Source organism: Tauraco erythrolophus, chromosome 3 (assembly GCF_009769465.1).
Source record: "Tauraco erythrolophus isolate bTauEry1 chromosome 3, bTauEry1.pri, whole genome shotgun sequence".
Taxonomy (NCBI): domain Eukaryota; kingdom Metazoa; phylum Chordata; class Aves; order Musophagiformes; family Musophagidae; genus Tauraco; species Tauraco erythrolophus.
Window position 1 is genome coordinate 75,567,300 of NC_141467.1, and position 24,369 is coordinate 75,591,668.

Below are 24,369 nucleotides of genomic sequence, written 5' to 3' on the forward strand. Positions count from 1 at the left end.
GAAAGTACCTCAATCTTTTTTTCATTTTCGAAAAATAGCCTTTCTGTTATTTAGGCTCAATTATTAGACTTCAAATGAAGTAACTTAAGAAATCTCATGAATAAGACTTTATGCCTTAATACTTTTTCTGATGGAAAAATTTCCTTTGTGCATTGTTTTTATAATGTTGGAAAGGTTTCTAAGTGAACATAAACCATTTTTAAGTCTTTTACCATGAAATACTTCAATTTTATTCTTAAAATAATGCTTGGTCAGCTTCCTCCCTCTACTGAAAACTCTTCCTGTGTATTATACCTTGCAGTTATCTTTGAAGAACAAACCCAGGAAAAGGATCCTTAGTTATAAATTCATCTTGCTTTCAAGTCAAACATATTTGTAAAAATTCTCTGCTTACCAGCATTCTGTTTTCCATCATTTGTAAATGCCCTCTTGATCTCTACTGCCATGCACAGCAGAGTGGCAACAAATTTGAAAAGATGGATTCCATTTTTGTAGCAAAAAGTGTTTGTTGAGTTTTCCATCTTGTCATGTTCTGGGTTTTTTTTAGTTGCTGGCTCAGAGTATCATGACAAGAAGGAAACTCTGTCAAATTTGATCTAATTAGCCCAATAAAACCCTGGAACTTGAAATACTAAGAAATTATATTTTTTAAGAAAAAATCCATACAAGCAAAACTGCAATGTATTTTCCCAGTAGTCATTTCATGTCCACAGTCAATTAAAGTGAAGGTTGATATAGATTAAATATGTTTGTTTGTTTTCAGTTATGAAATTTCCTTGTGTATAGCCAGGAGAGAGGATAAATAATTGATCTGTTTTCACATAACTGCATAGGGATTTGAGAATTTTATATGATCAGGATGTCCAAAATGTGTATATTTATGTTTTGCACTGAACTTCCTCTGTCAATTCCTGCAATTACTTTAAAAGAGTTACATAAAAATTTTGTGGTTTCACAATATTTTTTCTTCTCATAAAGAGAGAAGGTTGTACTTTCATGTATCTGATTGAAATAAATGGATTACAAGACATTAGGTGATTACTTCTTATATTTCTCTGTTAAAAGGCAAAATGCAAATAAGAACTAGAGCCTAAGATGGTTTTGCAGAGCTGTAGAGTCTGGCAGCCTCTTACTAATTGTATTTGACCATGTAAATCTCTTCTAGAGTAGTCACCCATCTTCAACAAGGAGATATAAAATGGATTCTAGCCCAAGATTGCATCTAAGGAATTTTTCTCGTGTCATGAAAGATACAGGTGAGAAGTAGCTTCAAACTTTAAGGTGTTGAGCAAGCGCATCAACAAGATGCCAGTATGTGAAAGACTGACTCTAGAGATCACCACCTTGCTAGTGTCACTCTTTGTTTAAAGTCTAGCAAGGAGTTGTTAGGAGAGAAGCTTCTGCTTACAGACCTCATGACACTTATGTTTTCCATCATGCACAGCTCAGAATCTAGGACTGCAGCTGTGCTACTTGGAGTTTCAGTCTCTTCTAAACAACTGCCAGGTTCTGTTGAATTTGGTAAGATACGTGGGGGAAAAAAAAGCCTGAACTTGCCACTTGGTAAAGATATGGAAAATTAATGTACTCCTGTTTATTAAGGCAGACTGCCTAAAAAAAATTTGCTGGCTGTTCTCCTTGATTCACTTGTTCCTTCTGGGACTTTTCAGGCTGCATAATTGCTGGTTTTCCGAACTCTGTCAGCATTCTAATTAACTCCACGATTAATTGACAAGAATATAATCTCAGAACTATCTACTAATTTGAAACTTCATGATATTATTCATCATTTAGTTTTTACTACTTCCCTAAATTTCTTTATTTGGATGTAGACAGTATGAGATATATACACTGGTTTTGATAGTGGATGTAGGATTTATCTCAACCAACCTGAGATATTTCCAGCGAGACTAATTGTCTAGATTGACCTCTAACACATGGGTCATTGGTCGCTAATATAGGCGTCTTAAATGAGTCCAGTGAATCATTCTTATAAGTATCTATTTCTCTCTGTTGCTTTTAAAGGGAGACTACAATTAGAATCATAGAATCATTTAGGTTGAAAAAGACCTTTAATATCATCGAGTCCACCTGTTAACCTAACACTGCCAAGTCCACCACTAAACCCTGTCCTTAAGTGCCATGTCTATATGTCTTTTAAATACCTTCAGGGTTGGTGACTCCACCACCTCCCTGGGCAGCCTGTTCCAACGTCTGACAACCCTTTCAGTGAAGAAAGTTTTCCTCATATCCAATATAAACCTCCTCTGGCACAACTTGAGGCCATTTCCTCTTGTCCTGTTACCTGTTACTTGAGAGAAGAAACCGACACTGACCTCTCTACAACCTCCTTGCAGGTAGTTTTAGAGAGCAATAAGGTCTCCCCTGAGCCTCCTTTTCTCCAGGCTAAACGACCTTAGTTTCCTCAGCAGCTCCTTATAAGACTTGTACTTCATACCCTTCACCAGCTTCATTTCACTTCTTTGGACACAGTCCAGCACCTCAATGTGTTTCTTGTAGTGAAGGGCCCAAAACTGAACACAGTATTCAAGGTGCAGCCTCACTAGTGCCAAGTACAGGAGGAAAATCACTTTCTTAGTCCTGCTGGCCACACTATTTCTGATCCTAGCCAGGATGCTATTGGCCTTCTTCGCCACCTGGGCACACTGCCAGCTCATATTCAGCCACCTGTCACATCTCTTATCATGCATCAGCTTCAGGGAAAATTGAATGATACAATGGACTGCTAAAAACTACCCTGAGAACAATGAGTGGTGGAACTTTCAAATGTTGGGGTACACCTTTAACAAAGGCCACCTGGTTAGTCAACACTAGGGAATCTGCCAATTGAACTGGTCCTGCCTAATCAGAATTTTTACGTACTGTAGACAGGGATAAAGTACCTGTAGTGCACACTAGGAATGTACTAGGGAAGACAGTCTGGGTTATTCCTGCCTCAGGTGAGTGTAAGACCATTTGTAGGATTGCTTTTTCTCAAGGACGTGGGTGCTGTTAGTGCGTGATGCAGACAGATGGGGAAATCCAACATGTATCTCAAGGAGATTTGATGTGGGGTGAAAATAGCTAATGACTTGAATTGTATGATGTTAATTGCTGAATAACCTGCTACTGCATATTATCATTGCTCTGGTTGTCATATATTATACCAACAACATTATTCAGGTTAATGAAGAATGAACTTTGACAGAATCAAAACTGATTCCAACAACTAACACCCAGCAACTTCTTTGAGAATGACATCTTCAACCTGCAGATCATGGACTGAGCCGGATATACCAACAATGAGCTTTGGATGCTATATGCAATAGAGACTAAATGAACTCAACAGACATTTTGGAGGGATGACCCATAGACTAAGGGAATGATATCCATGTACATATGTGAGACTTGTATTTTATAGTCTTTTATCACAGTAGCCAGATTAAGTTATACTTGGGCTTTGGCCCTTCTAATTTTCTCCCTGCATAACCTCATGACATCCTTGTAGTCCTCCTGAGTTGCCTGCCCCTTCTTCCAATGATCATAAACCCTCTTTTTCCTGAGTTCCAGTCAAAGCTCTCTGTTCAGCCAGGCCGGTCTTCTTCCCCACCTGCTCGTCTTTCGCCTTATGGAGATGGCCAGCTCCTGTGACTTTCAGATTTCCTTCTTGAAGAATGTCCAGTCTTCCTGGACTCCTTTGCCCTTCACAATAGCCTCCTAAATGACTCTGTCAACCAAAACCCTAAACAGACCTGTGTAAAAATGCTACACATTCTAAAGTTAGTAAACTGGAATTTCACATCAAATGTGAAATGTTTCTGCCACCTTTTGATTTGTTCCAGCTCTGAGCTCTGACATGTGGAACAGGAAAAGAGAATATGTTCTAAATGCAGGAAGAGGTTAAATGGCTTTCCAGCGTTTCTAACATTCTCGGGAAATGTCATCTTGTGTGGCAAAATGTCTTTTGTAAACCATGTTTAGAAGAATCAAGTCTTCTTATTCAACAAAGAAGAAAATTTGCTCCTAATTTGGATTTGTGAGTTCCAGAAACTTGGTTCTTAAATGTTGCATTTCATTTTATGCAGTATTGCTACTTGTAATCCCTGTATAGTCTTTGATCCTACTTCAGTACTTCTTGAATACTGCTTCAGGTATTCCCTGTGATATTACACTGTGCTCAATTAAGCAGTCCTAGTCTTCTCTCTGCCAGAGTATTTGAAGTCAGATATATGGAGAGCTTTGAATTTGGTTTTTTTCATTCTTGCTCAGAAAGTCTTTTAATTCCACATTTGTAAAATTTGGTCCACCATTTGTGACTACTGTTGTGGTAAAGTGTTGTAAACGTTTATGAGTGTTTCACAGGTGCCCGTAGAGTTGTCTGAAGCCTTTGTATGCACTTACTATTACTTGGCAGGAGCATTATTATGAGTAAAACATTTCTCAACTGTATGGGATTGCAAGTTTGTAGGGTTTGTATGGCTGACCAGCCGTGGCTGTGTGGAGAACTCGGGAGCAGAGACAGCTATACAATCCTACAGATGGGAGGTGTCCAAATACAAGACATTTGAACAAAAAATTTCCCCTATGCCATAGTTAGGTACACCTGATGTGTAGGCACTCATGCTATCCATGACTGGATTCTCTTGCTCAGTGCATATCAAGATTGCATGAGCCTGAATGGTTAGAACCACTGGTGTTCCATCAGTGATGACTTCTCTGCTCTGTACCATGGGCTCCAAATTGGTAGGATTGTCTTCCATTACAATGTCCTAACTAAACCTGTAGGATATACAGGGACGGGATTACAGCTTCCCTAACCCAGTTGCTTGCTTTTTCACTATTGCTCATTGTTGTAAAAGTAAGAGTTTATCTTGGAAGCTCCTTAAAAACAGATTTTTCTGATACATATGTGTCAAGAAAAACCTGTCCAGTAGAAGAGGGATAAATTCGTGCTATTTAGACCATGTAATTCACATACTGATAATATTAAACCCCAGTTTACACCTGGACAGCTGCTTCGACTGCCATAGTCTTCTCATGGAGGAGTAATACTAAAGGCATGTAATCTGTCCAAAGCATCACATAAAAATCTCATTTTTAAAATAAATATTTTCTAATTCTTACAAAACTTTTTATTTCTCAAAGAAAGAGTAATTTTGTTCATTCTTAATCTTTGACCTGGAAACATAGTAAGCTGGTGTATCCTTAATATTTTTTGTATTATGAGACAAGTCTATGTCCGACATGAAGATTTAATGTTTTTCTTACCAAAAGAACAAACAGTTCCAAGTAGCTTTTTCGGTTTCCCAGGTATTCATATTATAAAGATATCCTTCCCCAGGAGGTAATGAAAGGGTTGGAAATAGCCTGAAACACTTGAGAAAAGTGTAATAACTAATGATAAATAAATATAGTCATAGCTTTTGTGTTTTTTTCAGTTTTGAGTTTTTTCTCTTGCTGTGATTTTGCCTCTGAATGAATATCTTATTGGCCTTAAATCTCACAAGGATATATGTTAGTACCAGAGTGGCTTATGGAATATTACCAGCACCTGGCAATCTCCAGAGACAGAAAACTTGCTGAAAAATATCCCTTGTATGATATAAAAGATGGATTACATTCTTGTCATAAGCAGAAACAAGCTGAACAGTTGTCCACCCCAGAGAACTAACTTCAAGAGATAGAGACATCAGGACATGGTTTAAAGAAAGTGCATTTCATGAGTCCAAAAAGCGGTGCGTGCCAGATATTCATTGTTTATACATGGAGTTTATTTTGATAAAATATAAAAGGCAGCTTGTATTTTTAGGAGGATGCCATCCTGAGAAGTCATGAATTTGTTGCTGTTATTTCCCTTAATTCTTCATTAGTCCGGATAATGTTAGGAAATGCTGAAGATGCTAGCATTAACAGACATTTTCAAAACTTGCAGAGAAAATGCATTCATTAAATTATATTTTATAACAAACTACTACTACTGACTGTGGATCACTAAAATCAGCTAGAAGGTGAAGGTATGTTTTCCAAGAATGTATCCTAGCTATGTTTCAGATTTTATATTCTCAAAACATTCCTTAATCTATAGTTGCTTAATTGATTTTTTCAAATGATGGAACTTCTCAGTATGACTCAGTGGAACAATCTTTAAACCATAAGAGGATTTAGATTTGTGTTTGTTTGGGGGTTTTCGTTGCGGGTGGTTTTTTTTTGAAAACACTTGCATTTACTTGATTAATCCAAAGCTACAAAGGTGGTCCTCGAGACAGAGCAGATGGAAAAATGTACACTGCAAAAGCAAAGGAGCATGCAGGATCACTTGCCCTGTAGCATCAAACTCACAATTTAATTTGATTATCTGCTAAATTTATTTATGAATTTATGAATGTTAGTCTTCTATGTGACCTTACCTTGAAACTGTAGACAATCTTTGACTAAGGTAGTTACTTTACCAAGATAATTAACATAGCAACATGCTTGCTTAAGAGCACTTGTTTGCTAAATTTTTATAATAGTTATTAAAAGTGGCTAGAATAGGCTTATTCTGTCAAATTGCAACATAAGTCACAAGCACAAGGATATTGGTAAATTTGTGAAATGTATTTGTACATTTTTAGGATCTTCTTTTGGATTTTTGGTGTTTTGGTGCTCATGGTGTTTTGGGATTCATAGTCATGAGGTATTTGTGATCTTTCTTCAGTCTAATCTTCTGAAATGCTAGCAAAATGTCCAGGATAATATTTGCCAGTTGCCAACACAGTGACGAAGTCCTTGATGCCTGAAACTGAATGAGTTGAAAAACCAGTACCTAATTCTGTTTCCTCTACATTTCCCCTCTACTCCTCTTGCATTAGTTTATGAGATTTATACCTTCCTTTTTTAGGCAGTGTATACCTCCTATATCTTCCCCCCTTCTCAGGGTAAAATGTCCTGCATTATCATGTCCTGCTCCCATGCAGGAGCTCTGACTTCCAGGTCATGTATGGCTATTGCAACTGTGGCGATTGCCCAGATTGCCCAGCTGGGTTGAATTGATCGAGTTTCCTAATTAAAGTTTAGACCCTGCTTACAAAAGGCGGGCCATTTCCTCCTGGTTGTGGAAGATGCAATGATGTCCTTGGAGCCGCAGCCTAGGCTGGTGAGCAACAGTCATGAGATAATACAGAAAACAAAAAAATGAGCATTTCTGGTTTGAGGCTGCTATGATGCCTGTGCGTGTCAGACTCATGAACAAATGCAGAATGAAAATCTCTAGAGGAAACACTACTAATGAACCATGGTCTGTCCAGCAAACTTCACCTTTTGTTGGATCAATTTAATCATCCTGACTTTCATAACATATCTCCCTCCAAAGCCCCAATAGATCCCCAAAAGATCCGATTTCTTCCACTCTTCTACTAATTTCACTTATAATAAGCTACTTTGCAAAAGCCTAAGTTGTCCTCTGACAGTAATAGTTTTGGGCTTCTATTAAACATAACTCACACAATTCTATAATGTGTACCTTCTAAAGCAGTGGATGAAGAGAAATTAAATCTCTTCAGCTCAATAATTGCACTGTGCTTCTTCACTGTCTGCTGAAACTTTCTACAAATTTAGGTTTCTTTGGTATATACGATATTTATAATTCAAATAGCTAAAGAAAACATGCTTTAGTGTGATCTGACATCAAGGTTTCTTTCTTATTCATCCATAGCAGCCTCCTTTGTGAAGCAAAATTCATCTACCTGGACTTGTGCAAAGCTTTTGACACTGTCCCGCACGACATTCTTCTCTCTAAATTAGAGAGTCATGGGTTTGATGGATGGACCACTCGGTGGATAAGGAATTGGCTCAATGGCCGCACTCAGAGAGTAGTGGTCAACGGCTCGATGTCCAAGTGGAGACCGGTCACGAGTGGCGTCCCTCAGGGGTCCGTGTTGGGCCCGGCCCTCTTCAACATCTTTGTCGGTGACGTGGACAGTGGCATGGAGTGCACCCTCAGCAAGTTCGCCGATGACACCAAGCTGTGTGGTGCCGTCGACACGCTGGAAGGGAGGGATGCCATCCAGAGGGACCTTGACAGGCTGGAGAGGTGGGCCCATACCAACCTCATGAAGTTTAACCAGGCCAAATGCAAGGTCCTACATCTGGGTCGTGGCAATCCCAGGCATAAATACAGACTGGGTGGTGATTGGATCGAGAGCAGCCCTGAGGAGAAGGACTTGGGAGTACTGGTGGATGAGAAGCTCAATATGAGCCGGCAATGTGCTCTTGCGGCCCAGAAGGCCAACCGCGTCCTGGGCTGCATCAAGAGGAGCGTGGCCAGCAGGTCGAGGGAGGTGATTCTCCCCCTCTACTCTGCCCTCGTGAGACCTCACTTGGAGTACTGCGTCCAGTTCTGGAGTCCCCAACATAAGAAGGACATGGACCAGTTGGAGAGGGTCCAGAGGAGGGCCACGAAGATGATAAGAGGGCTGGAGCACCTTTCCTATGAGGACAGGCTGAAAGAGTTGGGGCTGTTCAGCCTGGAGAAGAGGAGGCTCCGGGGTGACCTTATAGCGGTCTTCCAGTACCTCAAGGGGGCCTACAGGAAAGATGGGGAGAGGCTGTTCAGGAGGGCCAGTTATGATAGGACAAGGGGTAATGGTTTTAAAATAGAGGGAGGTAGGTTCAGGTTGGATATTAGGAAAAAATTTTTTACTATGAGAGTGGTAGAACACTGGAACAGGTTGCCCAGAGAGGTGGTGGATGCTCCATCCCTGGAGACGTTCAAGGCCAGGTTGGACAAGGCCCTGAGCAACCTGATCTAGTTGGAGATATCCCTGTTCCTTGCAGGGGGGTTGGACTAGATGACCTTTGAAGGTCCCTTCCAGCCCTAACCATTCTATGATTCTATGATTCTATGACTTTAATTATGCCATGCCTTAACCAACATCCTGACCTTCCCATAAATTGAATCTCAATTCGAAATGTTGAGACTGAAAAATCCTTGCTGATTTTTACTTGGATTGTGATACTTAATCTTCCTAGGTGCACCATCTTTTAACAAAGACTTGTCTGGAAATGCGCATAAATACTTCAGTTTTAGTAAGACCAAACACCTCAGTTTGGTTTCATGTGTGATCAAGCTCCAGAGCTTAGGTATGTCTCTCTCTGTCTCCCCTGACACAGAACTAGTAAGTGTTATCAGTGTGTGATGAATGCATCAATTTGGACAAGATTTAAATACAGCAGCTGCTGTCTTTTGAGGTATGTCACTAGTGATATCACCCTTTATATACAGGAGATCAGAGTATAAAGCATGCATTCAGGACAAAGAAGATTGAACTTCAGTTCCTCTTGGTCAGGAGATTCAAACTCAAATCTCCTGTGAGTTTGCTTTATCCACTAGGTTATGGGATGGACAATATGTGTTTTCTATCCCGTAATGAAACAAAGAAAATAAAGGACTGTTAAGATGAAAAGACTAAATGATAGTACCATCCTCCTGCTGAGAAAATGAGATTTTTTTTTTTTTTGTGTCAATAAAAATTCAAGTCCATTCTTCAAAATTTGTTTCATTGTTTACATCAGTTATCTGGTAATTACTATAAAAAAAAATTATGCAATCTAAGTGTATGTGTAAGTACATTATCATTAAACCTATGTCCAAAAAGAGGAACCATTTTCTTTAGGCTTTAAAAGAAAAATATTTTCTGTTTCTGGCAACCTAGAAGATGTCCAGTGAAGGATCCTGGGCAGTGGATTGGGAAGTGACACTCCATGATAACACTGAGAATCTTTAAGCCCTTTGAAATGAAACAGGGAGCAGACAGAGCCTTGGTCCACCCTGCAATGCTGTGAGCAAAGTATTCAACTTCGTTACAAACATTTTAGCCATGTGGTCAGGAGTATCACAGAAAAATATAATCACAGAAGAGATGTATTATGATTAAGAAATTTGAGTGATGTTTAGTGGATTACACATAATAAAGACTAAGAGGAGAAAAAAAAGAAAAAGACAAATAGGAGAACGAAGCTCTAGTCATCAGCAACGCATGATTGGCACTTTGATGGAAGTTATGGGAACCTCACATTAATTAGCCTGATTATGATCTCAGCTTCTCTGCTATAATTGTTTACTTTGACAGAACTGCTCTTTCCTCAGAGACAAGAGAGATCAGAGCTAAGACTCTTGTGCACGTAGGGATTAGTGACGCGTAAAGATTAGAAGAACAGACATTTTATTAGCTGAGTACTACCTGGAAGTTTAGGAAGTTTTGCTGGCTAAACTGAACAACATCAGTGCTGCTCCATGCAGGGTGCAGTGTGGTTCCTGTCCTGCTTCCACAGCTGTCTGTAGCAAAGACCAGCATCTCTAAAGTATTTTATTTGTTAACCTCCATCTTATTCTTTGAGTACTTACGTGTTAGGTGCTTTTATGGGTAGTGAAGAGCCACTTTTTCCATTAGTTTTTCCCTGAGGTGTTGCTTTTAACACTGAATTATTGTAGACTGAGATTTAGGAAATCCTCATCTCCTCTACCATGCCTTGTCACAAGTAGCAGCTTTACTTGCTAATCCTCCATCCATGGGGATGGCTGCATCTGTACATGGCCTGGCAGTGCAGCTCAGAGACAGGGGAACTGTAGGATGTTTTTACAAAATAGCTCTGTATGGAAGAATGCCTTGCTGATTCAGTCATGTTAAATGTCACAGCATTTAAAACAAAATAGATTTAGGACCATAGATTTAGAGAAATGAATCAAACTTATTAAAAAAATAATAAAATAAATTATGAAAATGTATTTAACAATAAATATTCCCCTTGAAGTTTCAGCAGCGAAGCTGGCCTTGAAAGCCGGCTAACTGGTCAAAATATTTGTTTAGAGATTGGAGAGTCTTTGGGAGCTCTTGGACCTGCAGTTCTCCTGCTTGTGTTTTAGAAGGTGTTTACTGAAGTTATTCAGGTTAGGGTTGGGGCAAGACTTCCCTACTTCATTCCCAGATGAAATTATCTGCATTTTTCTTTCCTGTTTATTGCCTGGTTGTCATTTCCTATGAATTAGCACCAGGATATCATCTTCCAACAGAGGGAATCAAGTCCTTTCCTTTCCTTTCTCTCTTCTTAAGTCTCTTGATTAATATCTGTGCACCTTAATTAGCACATTCCTGGCTTCAGGCTTCTTTCTTCTGTTACTGACTTCAGAGAAGAAAGTGGTAAAATAGTATTATAAGAAATATTTATGCATGGTTTTCTTACTGGATGCATAATTATTATTTTTTATGTGAGTTTTATGTAAACAAGAAACACTAGATACCAGATGGTGAAACTGGGAATAAGTTGCTCTGAATAACAACCCCCACCCCTCCTCCACACCTGTAGTTTTAGGTAGACTCTCATGGGGCCCAGCCTATTGTGGTATCAAAGCAGAAACTACATGTCAAGACAGGGATTCTCATTAGCTACCAGTTTGTAACTGTGAGATGTTCAGTCTGTCAAAAGAAAATGCTTCAGAATAACATCAGTTAATAAAACTTCTGGGATTTTATTTACTTGTTTCTGCATTTGTAATTGGAATCATGTGCTGTCCTTCATCTCTTTCCTCAGAGCACTCTACTGGGTGCTTGGCCTTCTCTTTGATTGTTTTCCTCTTCTGGAGATGGAATACATAAGCGCTTCAGTCTTGTTTCTTGAGAAATCTCTGTCAAGAATATAAGTGTTTTGATCACTAGTATGAAACAGTATTGACAATGATTGTAATTTTTCAGAATCAGACAGTGCTAAAATCTGAAACCAATACCAGGAGTTTGAGGTAGAAGACAAAGAGGTCTTTGATCCTTTTGAAGATTTAAGCAGCTAATGGCTATCACAACTTGGATTTTTACTCATGAACTCTTTATCATGTGAAGATTTTAAATATCATATAGGGGCAAAATCTGTTTTTTTTTTTTCAACAGCTTAATAACAGATTCTTTTAAAATTCAGTCGTCCTAGTACTGCTGTTCCTCTTCATCTCTCATATCTCCATTTCAAGACTTTTGACTTTCTCCATTGGAGGCAGTGTCCTGGCCTACCTTGAACACTTCTGACAACGCTATCTACGGTTCAGTTCCAGTGATTTAGCAGAGTGCCATCAGGAAACACTAGGATGCTAAAATTTGAATTATATGTGGCAGATCCAGTTTGAAGGCTTGATTTTGCTTGTGATGTTTCCACACACATTTGCCCTTACTTGAAGAACACCCTGAGCACAGGTTATTCTTTCAAAGTGTGCCACTATGTAACAAAACAGTCAGTGCCCTCTAGGCTAAAAAAAGAGATTTCAAAAGAGAATTAATGTATGAAAACTGGGATTTGCAAATGCAGTTATGTTTCAACACCCCTCCTCTCCCTCCACTTCCTCCAGGCTTGGACCCTGCTCCCTGCTGTACGCTTTCTGCAATGCTGCAGGTTCTGACATCTCAGCTCGTGGTCAGATCCTGGATCTTCTCCCTGCTCAGAGTCCTCACTGCACATCCATTGCTGCCACGCTAAGCAGCGTGCATGAGACAAAGGGTTCTTTGTATGGCCTCTTACATCCCTGGCCAGTGTTGAGGACTAAGGCACCAGACTGATGCTTTTCAAACACAAGGTAAAATCTAAGTGCTGAAAGTGATCATTTAGTGTTCCAGCCAAACTGAGGTCTAGATGTTATAAAGAATGGAAGATACATACTCACTCAGCAGCTCCTTTTGAGAAAATAATTTATCTCTCATCGTATTCTTTAGAATGCTTTAAAAATAACTAGGATGCTATTATACAATTTAGGTGATTTTTCAACTTTAAAATCACATTCCTGCTTATGTTGTTCTTTATTTTTTACAAGTAACAGCATGGTTTTTATAATCAAGGGAGCAAGAAAATAATTATCTTTTACCTCTTCTGAATTTATTATTAATTTGTGGCGCATTGATAGGTTCTCCATGGTCAATTTTCCTCAATGTTTGTTCAGATCATTGAAACAGAAGTGGGAGAGGAACTTCTACATTGGGAAAACAAAACAAATAAACCCAAACCCAACAACTTAAAGATGTCTTGATTTGAGATTCAAACAATATGCAGCACCTAAAACAACTCTTGGCTCTTTTTTTTTGTTTCATTTGAATCCAAGGATATGTCAAGGTCAAACTCTTCTGATATCTCATTTCTTTAAATAATCTGAAAGACGTCTATGATCATCGAAGAAATATTAAAGTGCAATTCAAATTTGTACAAGGGGTACATATCTTTTACTCCGTATGTTATGTGTTTATTTTCACCAAGATTAATGTTTTAAACAAAGCTTTAAAAAATCCATTTGTGCTACAAAGTCAACTTTTCATCAGAAACTTTAGCAAAAAAGAATATAGTCACTTCAGTTTCAGATGTAATAGCAGAACCTATTGCTGCACTGATTCATTCAAATGCACAAAGTCTGTCCTAGTAATAACTATAGTCCTATTCCTTCTGTGTATGCAGGACAATGATTCAGGTTGGAAAGGACCTCAAGAATTTTCTAGTCCATCCAATCTCATACTCAAGGCAGTGCCATGGGGAAAAAGATCCTCCTTATCTCCAGACTGAAGCTCCTTCTTTCAATCTATGCCCATAGTCTCATCCTCCTTCCATGCACTATGGCGAAGCACAATGATTGCACAGGGATGTTACTGACTGGGAGAATCATATCTCAAACATTTTCACCTAAAATAATCAACCACTAATGTTGGTTGTTTTAATAATCAACCACCTGTTTGTTTCAAGGCTATAGTAGGCTCCTTGCTGTCCTTAAGATGGAGCTGGCAGGCGGGATTTCCCTGACTGCAAAGAAGAACACTGAGGAAGTAGAATTTGTTCGTACGAGCTGAAGCAGCATGGCACTTTGAAATAATCAGGTTAAGACTTCTGCGTATCTGGTGACAAAACTTGAACCCAGTTCAACAGCAATAGAAGAGATGAGATTTTACCCTGCAATATGTTGAGTTTTTTTTTGTTTTTTTTTTTTTTTTTTAAATGCTATCTAATTGTTGCGGCTCCTTTCTGGGTCGAAGATCATCTTATACAAGCGGAACAATTATTCCATCCATTCTTGTTTGGAAACCCCATGAAAATCCCTGAACAGTGAAGAATTTGAGCTCTAATACTGATAGTTTTCCATCTGTCACATCGACTTGCTAAGAAGGATTAGAAAATAAAACTAATTTACCAGAATCAAAATGAATTCAGTGATGAATGACAGTAAATTATGGATAAAAATAGGGAACACTACAACTCTTAGAAGCAAATAAACAGTTTTATTTTTAAATGCATTTGTCTTAAAAATGAGAACACATATTATGTTGCCAGCCTTTGCAAGGGTTTTATTTTGGACATTTCTCCTAGTTGAAATAATGATGACATTTACACCTTGAATGACACATATCTCTGGCACTCATCTGATATCCTATAGTGTGGCCCAATTATTTTCAGTGATGAGTCAGGGGTGACTGAATGTGTTGCATATATCCAAAGGCTATACTAATACTGCTTCATTAGGCACAAGCTGTATGCCCAGGGACACTCAAAGCAGTTAAGCATCTGGGCCAATCCAGACTTTCGTGTTTTCAAAACTTTTTCTTTAAATATTTTACATCTCTCCCCACCCTTCTCCTAGTCTCATCAGAACACATTTTTCTGTCTTCCAGTCCCATAGTGCAGAATAGATGTTAGCATGTGCAGAATATATGTTAGCACATGCAGAATATAGGTCAATTTGAATCGATTTTTACAAAGTGACTTGAACACTAAAGAGTACTCAGTGTTGTTTTGAAAGGAGGCACATATTCACCCATGTGCAAAGCCTGTTTTGGTAAAGTAAATGTTTTATCAAGCGATAAAACTTTATGGGCCAGCCTCTGAAAGCTAGAGGCAACACCACTACACTTCTATTTTTTGTATAAGCTTGAATTAAGCATTTGCACACAAATTACTTGCATATGAGGATGTGTGTATGCAGAGCTAGGGTGCAGCATCACTTAGAGGAGGGGTGCAGAAAGGTATTGTTATTCCTATACCATATGTCCAAGAGCATGCAGGGCACGTGTCCCCATTTGATAAAAATGAGGTCTGTGTGTGTCTATGCTCTTCTAGATAGTGCTTGCATGCACTGCACGTGCACTTTGTGTATTAGGAGTACTGCTTATATTTGAATTTGATATTGTTGAAACAGATTTGGTATCAAATGAAGAACTCAGTGCCCTTTTGAGATTCTATCTAGCTGTTTTGTCCAAGATTACCATCAAAGTCTGACTCTTAAGACTTAGTATACTAAGTCCCTATATTGCACAAGAGAGTTTTCGTATATCACTCTTTTCACTGAAATTGGTTTCTTTGCTTGAGTGCCCTACTTTAGGGTCATAATGGGAGCTTTAACTCAAAATGGAACTGCAGTGCCCAGGCAAGTATGATTCTTGCAGCTCTATCTTCACAGAGTAACCCATAATATTCTTTTTTTTTGAGGAGGAAACTCCTGTTCTGTACACATTTTTCTCTTTTCTGAGCAATTCACTCCTTTATAGTCCAACTCCATTCATCTATCATCATCCTTAAATGTTTTAGCTGAAGATAGCATAGGAGATGCTGCTTACTCAAACAACATATCACTTTCTCTGAAGACTTCCTAAGTGCTGATTCCTTCTATTTTCTGTCACATAACCTGAAATCAGCCCTTCATGGTGATTTCCTGGACATATATCAGGGTTTTATAGGTTTTCTCAGGCTTTGAAAAGAGAGAATTTTATACAGGGTGTTCGTCTTTGGTTGTTTATTCATTGATTTTATCTTCAAAAGGGTAAGATGATATGCTTCTTTTCCTATATTATTCATGGCTTAAATGCTCATGAGATATTTTGGGTTACTTCTTTAAGCATCTTTATACAGAAGTAACATGTAAATTAAATTTTCTGATTCAGAAAAAGCAATTTAAAATAAGTTGTATGGAATAAGTAAACTAATAGAACAAAAATATGGAGCACAGCAACTCTATTGCTGTAGGATTTTTATAATGCAGAATGGAGCAGGCAAATGTGACATACTTGTATAATCAGTCATTTAAAGTATTTATTATAATTAAAATTGTAGAAATTATGTGGTTAGTAATCAGTTTTCATTACAGCTCTTCGCACATTTCAGTGCTATAATTAGATTGTGGCAGCTGTCATTGCTGATTAATTTGTAGACAGCTCTATCTTCCCATTAAGATTCACGGTGAGCCAAGGAAAAATTTTCATTATCTTAAAATACGAAATAAAAAAATGGTAGTAGTTTGGGGGTATTAGCTTTTTCACCTTGTAGTTTTGGAACTGAGAATATCCCAGCAGGATCTGTACCATTCTCTGTGAGCAGCACTGTGCTGAAAGGGCCCGAACGGTTCTTTTTGGGCTTAGAAAATAACTGCCATTTCTTTCTTAAAGCCTTTTGCTGTAAGCTTACACATTTTGGGCTCAGCAGTCCATGAAAATCTGTTCTAACGGTAAGAAGAGAAGAGCTTTATGAAATCAGGCTGTGAAGAATAACAGTCTCCTCTAAATTGCAGAAGATTTAAATACCTCGGGTGCTCCTGCTGTGGTCTGTAGAAGCTTGGTTTTGGCCTCAGTTGTACTGGGATATTTTTTACCTGTATTTGCTATTTCAGCTGTTGTCTTCAAAAGCTTTCTGCCATAAGTAAGTGAAAGCTATAATGACCCTGATCTGTTCACTCAGCTACTGAGATGCCAGAGTGCTGTACTTGCTTAATTTTTGCCACTGCATGTAACATATCTTATCTACAGAGAGACAAATGCAGCTGACTGGTGACCTGGGCTAGGTCTGCTTAGCTACTGCGTTGCTTCTCTTGTGGGCTCTTCTTGGGCTGTATTTAAGGATTTACTGGATTTGGCAGCAAAGGTAGTTTATGAAGCCATTTATGAAGTGGCTTCTCCTACTGCTTGTTCTCATTTCTCTGCCAGATTTCACGATCTCCTTGGCTGTGCTGGCAATTTTTTTCTGTCTTCAATCAAAACTGAATCATTGGGCTGATCTAAGCTAAAAGATAGACTTCTGAAAAGAAGGCACAGACAGCAACATATGGGCAGAAACAGAAATGGGGATGAGATCAAGAAAGATGGGAACTTTTTGATCTGTTTCTTTGCTGAGATTAGGATGTTGGGTCTGTATGGCCCCAGTCTAGTCTGCTGCATACTAAATCACAGGAAAATCAAGCAGGCAAAGCCATCAAACCAAGACACACTTTGCATGTGCCATTTCAGGACCAGACATCAACCCTCACCACAGATTCTAGGCTATTTGCTTAAGTGGTGGAGGACCTATTTGGACTAATTTGCCATCAGTTTCTTAATCCACCTATGTTACCGTGGTGAAATTTTCACTTACAGACAATCTTCTTCTCTGTACTGAAAAACAACTTTTCTAAAAATTGACATCTTCACACTAAAAAATCAGGAGCTAAATGCCAAAATGTTCCTGGTGTATGACAAAGAATGAAGATAACTATCAGTGCTTTCAGCTCAGAGGACTAAGGTAGCTGTAGCTGGTTATAACTTGCAGCCAGGAAAATATTTCATAGAGACTGAGAGCAGCCTTTTCCCAGATTAGAGTAGTGGATTATGTTTATACAGTTGTTTTAGAATAAAAATTGTATGGGATGTTCTTCAAATTCGTATATGGCCTGTCCAAGTCTCATAGAAATAATTTCTCTGTTTTTGGTTTGTTTTGGTTTTGGTTTTGTTTTTGTTTTTTTTGTCTTTCTAAGCTTTCTAAGCTTTAGGGTTCCTAATAATGCAAGTTTACAGGTAGCTCTGAAGATCTTTGAAGTTAATGAAAAATTAAGTATAACAATGAACTCAAGTTCTTGATTTCTGACACATTGATACATTGTTTCATGAGATGAGATGAAAAAACCTAGACAGTATCAAGGAAAGAAGTTTATGAGCTGATTTTGACATTAACTTAAAGCACCTGTTTCCAGTGTTCAAGTATGATCCTGGCTTGCCAGCTGGAAGAGATAAAGAAGAAGAGAAAAGCCTAAATTGAAGAGAGGTGAGAGAAAAATCTTGTATTGATAATGTTAAAGCAAGTCATGTTAATGTATACAGTGTAGGCTTGGTGTTTGATACAGTCTGCTGTTAGAAAAAGACATATTTTTCCTTTTGAATCTTTTGTGATGCAACTTGCATGTGCTACATACAGTGTAGCAGAGCGGGTATCTTACAAGCTTTTCAAATTGATTTAGCTTTGAGAAAAAAAATGTATTCTACTGCATACCTGCTGTTTTGTTTGGAGTGAGAATAATATTAGTTTCTTGTGAGAGGTGACAGGATAGGATCTTGTTCCTTATAGATTTACTAAGAGTGAAAATTAAAGGTGTTTTCAAGTCTCATATGCAAAATGAGGCTCTCCTGAATGTCAGTGGGGTGGAAAAAGGAAGAACCTCTTTAGCAATTAGCCCCAAGATTACCTAAGACAACATTTAAGCAAAAGCATTGTGCCTCTTCCTTGCTTATTTGGGTCAATGCACTGGGAAGAAGGTAGCTGTATCCTGTGCTTAGCGTTTTATCTCTCAGCTTCTAGTTGTCGTCTTGTTTCCTTGGCAGGCATGTGCTACAATGTCATCCAGAAAAAAAAACTCCTTTTGTCTCTGCAGCATAAATTCCTGAGTAACTTTATATGTCCCTGGTCCTGGACAGGAGCTTCTTTTTCAGGATCGCTGGCTCCAAAATAAAATGTTAAGGCTTTCTGGAATTCATTGTATCTCTGCTCTTTGGATTTCAGTAAGTTTCAAATAAGAATTACTGATCTTTGTTGTTTGTTTTGGTAGAGAAAATGGTAATATCTAACATTCCTGTCTAGGACTTTCAAGTACATGTTTTCCTTCCGACAGAGAAGATAACTAATATTTGAATCTCAAGCTGGACTTTAACAAGTTGGTGTAAACAGTTTTGTTTCAGAACATTCTCTTTGGAAAGCAAAGATCTCCAAAGGAAGAAAACTAGATAGTTTAACTATGGCTAAACTGTTGGAGAGTCAATGAAAGCAGGCATGATATTGTGTTGGTGAACTCGTTTTTGACTTACTCCGATCTAAGCATTATTAGAAATAATGTTATTTCCGTCTGCGATCTGGGATTCTAGCAAGTGCAGAAGACTTCAGCCTGATTGGTTTAGCAAAATCATAAATAAATAAAATTGATCTTATAAGGAGTTCCATTATGCATATTATATATATAGGCATATTATATAAATATTCACATAGATACTTAGCTTCATGTGTGTAGATCTTACACAGTCTTCTAATATCCTGTGTTACTGAGCTTGAAATAAGTACTGTGGAAAAGCTTCTATGCAATTATTTCAGACTTGTAAATGAGAAGACTATACTGAGGACCTGAACTACTTAGTTTTCTTTTGATGGAAAAAATATTAAGATATTAACACAATTCTCTTTTACCTCAGTTCAACCCATTTTACATGTTAGATAAATAAAGGTTAAATTCTGGTTCTATTTTGTCATGTAAGATAAAAGCTAGTTTTTCTGAACTGAATATGAAGAACAATTTATACTTGAAAGGTTCAGGACCAGAAAAGCAAGGGAAATAAAAACTAAGACGCAATTACAGTGGGATATGTGTTAGACTCATGGTTATGTTTCAAGCTATTCCTGGCTCTTAGGACTTGGACTTTATTTTTCCCCAGGTATCATTGTCATTAATTTGACTGTAACTGGCATCTAAAATCCTCTTCAAAAATAATATTAATCCTTTCTGAATATTTTTGACAGCTTTCACTTTTCCTGGGAATGTAATTCATATTTTCTCTTAGATTAGAAAAGAACTTCTCAAAAGGTAAATTATGATCACTTGGATGAATTGCGCAATGTCGGTAGGATTCAGAAGAAGTAACTGCAAACTGATACCAGTGTATTTGTTAAGAGTAACACTGGAGGAGGAAAGCAGTTATGAAGACTTTTGAAGCTTGGTTTTGACCTGAGAAGTCTGTGGGGAAAACTTACCTGCTTTTCCACTCTGCTTATGTTCAGCATTGCCTATCTTTGAGACTGGGAGTATTGCAGCTTATACTGAGAAACACTACAGAATTAGGACAGCTTTGAAAAACTGATGTGTACTATAGCATGGAAATAGAATTCTTCACTTTTCCAATACTAATAAAAGCCTTTAGTGATGTTTGTGAGAAGATAATCTCTTCCGACACACGTTGCAAGTAAGCTTAACACTGATGAGAATGGCAACCATATTAAAACTAGAGAATGCATAGCAGGGTGGATCACTCCAAGAAATATTTTTACAAATTCAATTACTTGAAAATATCATATGGAAAAATAAAAAACTCTCATCATGATCAAATCTATGCTTCTAATGAACCTAATGTTAGACAAAAACATAGCTGGCTGTATTAATATTATTAAGACATGTATTATCATGTATGATAAGTCCTGTATTGGTATAGATGTGTTTTGTATGAATCGCTTTAATGTGTTATGGTTCTCTACATAACACAAGTATATGGAAGTCTGTTCTTGAAAAAAACCAGAAGTTTTCAGCTGCCAAGATTTCTAAGCATGGAGAATCTCAGCCACAGAACTTCATTAATGCAGTGATTTCATTTATTATGCTAAAGCCCACTTTTTTGCATGTGCAATGAGTTGCTTCTCTGATTTTTGGATGAGATAAATCTCACGTAATTTTTTTTCTGTAGGTATGTAACCATCCAATTTTTTTAAATCAAAGATTATTATTTTCTAACTAAAAATAAGATTTAAGGCATAGTAAGCAGAGAGATTGCATTATGCAAAAAGCTGAGGTGAGCTGCATATTGCCCTGCCTGACTAATATCACAATCATATTGCCCCTTGATAAGCGGTTCATGAGCAGCAGCAAGAGGAGAGCAAGAAGAAAAAGGGAATTAATAAAGAAAGAAGCATTCAGACATTTATAGCTAAACCCAGCAAGGAGACTAGAAAGAAATCCAAGATACAAAGGTAGGCAGGTGAGAGAAGGTTGTAGCAACTGCTGTTAGACATGTGTGCTATCACTTTCCTGCAATTTCCAGTCATATTCAGTTATCCTAAATCTGGTGTTAGTATTCTTCTAAGATAATTATGAAAGGTGGTGTGATACGTAGTAAAAATGATTAATGTCTTTCCATCTTGTGCAGTTTATCCTCTTGCAAACTTCTCTTTTCTCAGAAGCGCTTTCTCTTTCAGCTGATCCTTGCTTTTTCCTTATCTTCGACATTATTATGCCTTTAATAAAACCCAAGTGATAGAAGTGTAGTAGGAACTGGAATCTCTTCCAGATCTCCCTTTTACTGCTAATAAACAGTGGCCTACTGCTAATATGCAGTGGACTTCTACGATGGAGAGCCTGCATCAGTGGACAAGGCAAGAACTACAATGTAATAATCTACCTTGACTTCTGTAAAGCTTTTGATACAGTACTCCACAATATTTTTCGCCATTACATTGGAGAGATACGGATTTGACAGATGGTCTATTAGATGGATAATGAATTGGCTGGATGGCCATGTCCAAAGAGTTACAGTCAATGGCTTAAAGTCCAAGTGGAAACTATTAACAAGTGTCCGTCAAGGATCCATATTGGGACCAATACTATTTAATACCTTAATCACCGATATAGATGGTGGGATTGAGTGCCCCCTCAACAAGTGTGCAGGTGACATCAAATTGAGTGATGCAGTTGATTTGCTAGAGGGAACGGATGCCATCCAGAGGAACCTGGAAGAGGCTTGAAGTGTGGGCCCATATGAAACTCATTAAGTTCAACAAGGCCAAGTGCAAGGTCCTCCACCTGGGCTGGGGTAATCCCTGGTATCAATACAGGCTGAGGAATGAAGAGATTGAGAGTAATCCTGCAGAGAAGGACTTGGTGGTACTGGTGGATGAAAAGTTGGACCTGAGCCAGCAATATGTGCTTGCAGCCCAGTCATATCCTGGACTGTATGAAAAGAAGCATGACCAACAGGTTGAGAGAGGTGATTTCGCCCTTTTACTCTGCTCTGGCAAGACCTCACCTGGAGTATTACATCCACCTTTGGGCTCCCCAGCACAAGACAGACACTGACCTGTTGGGGAATGGTCATAAAAATGATCTGAGGGCTGAAACACCTCTCCTATGAAGACAAGCTGAGACAGTTGGAGTTGTTCAGCCTGAAGGCTCCAGGGAGATTTTATTGTGGCCTTTCAATATATAAAGGAAGCTTATAAAAAAGACAGAAAAACACTTTTTTTCCAGGACCTGTAGAGGTAGGACATTGTGTTACATGAATTGTTCAGGGTTCCTATTTCACTCTGAAAATCAAGAATCCCTTAGCAGAAGCAGCTACTCAAAGCAAAGGTGTCTTATTTTTCTCTTGGTGTTTTTTTACATTCTACAAGTATACAGTATATATCATCAGAATAAGCAAGTAAGATTGCAGGCATAGATTACTTATTTTTTTTAAGATCAAGTGAAATGGACAGTATTCAGTAGGGCTGATGTAATGTCTTTCTTCAAAGAGGAAAGTTTACTGGTTTTTGTTCTGACAGTATTATTTTTCCTTCAGGACGCCAAATAGGAATTGTCAGTTTCTGAGTCTCAGGAATTAAATACTGTTCTTCCTGGACTCCTGTAAATAGCAAAATGCAGATCAAAACAACAGCAGCAAGAGAATTAGCTAAACATGTGCATTCATCCTGCTCATACTCTGCAACTTCTTTGTAAATGACACTAATTTTGATTATCATAGCTTAGAGAATTTTACTATGCATAAATAGATTAAAAACACGTTACAACAGCTGTTAATGCCCAGGCACATGCAGGATAAACTGATTGTTAATATCAACCCTATAGCTGGCCATTTGTTAGGATCCTTAAGAAAGGAGAAAGTTTGAGTCATTTGCTTGGAAGAATAGCTTATATGAAGCAATATATTTCTTCAAGGATTCACTTTAAAAGGGTTTTCACCTTCTGAGCACTGAAATGAACAAAAAGTCTCATGCACTTTTTAGTTCTTCTAAAGGGTCAAAACCTCTTTATTCTCATTTTTAGAAAACTTAAAGGAAAAGCATGATGTTAAGAAGCACATAGACTAGAAATGGTTGCCAGAATATAGTGAACATGAAGATATTTAACAAGACTAATTTTAAGCTAGGGAAACTTTTCCCTTGGCTACTTCTGCAGTCAAATGTACTTTCTTGTTTATTGACTTTCTAAGTGGAAGACTCTGGTCTTTGGCTTCCCTTCTGTCCCTGAAGATGAATGGTCGAAGAGATAATCCCAACTTTACTTTCTTTTTTGGATATCCAGAAAAATACAGATCCTTTCCATGTGTTACCAGTTATTATGTCAGACTCCAAGGAAACTCTTTCAACTGCATGTCATAGCTCCAGCACAATGTGCATACCTCTCCTATGGGTCATGCTTCAGTTATTATTGCTACCAGCTAGCACAAAGTTTACCCTGAACTCTCATACTGAGGATATAATGTTTGGGAATTACTCTTTCTGCTGTAATCTGTCAGTCCTGGCATCAGATCATCTAGGAAACAAAAGGCTGGAAATGAGGAATCTTGATGTTGCTAGGAAATGGCCTCGCTAGTGTTTGCAGTGTTTATATATAACTGCAATATATAATGTAAGTATGTCCTTCAGCAAAAAAACATATATCTTCTCTGCTGAAATGGCATTCTTGTTCGAATTTTTTTTTTTTTTTTTTAATATGAACTCCCACATGACAGATCTCCACATAAAAACTTATGGGAACGATATGGTCAGAAAATTTACAATTTGGCCATGTACGAGGATGAGTCTCTGTTCATTGTTTTTCAGTTTAGAAGAGATAGAATGTAGTCTGCCTAATGTGACCCAAGTTTACAATTACCACAGAGCAGAAAAGATGGTGTGAAAGCAGTTTTGCAACTTAGCCTTATGGTAGCAAAATCTCTGTAATTCTAAATACCTTTTTTTTTGATTAATCTGAGAAAGTAAAAAAACACCTCATAAATGAATTAATACCATTTTTAAAGGCATGCCACTAGCTCTCCAAACACCTTAATTTTCTTAAAGAAATCTCATAGTCTTTCTAATAATTACTGAGGGGAAGAGGGGGGGATAAGAAACCAGAAACATACACAACAAACATACAACCTCACCAGTTTTACTTTTCTTTTAATATTTTCATGATGATAAGTTGTTTGGTTTTTTTGTTCCTTAAAAAAATCCACAAACACACAGAACAAAACAAGCAAAAAAACCGTGACAAAACCTGCAAGAATTAAATTACTTTTACTCAGTAACGTATGCTTCTTATAGTATTTTACTCAGTAACATATGCTTCTTATAGTA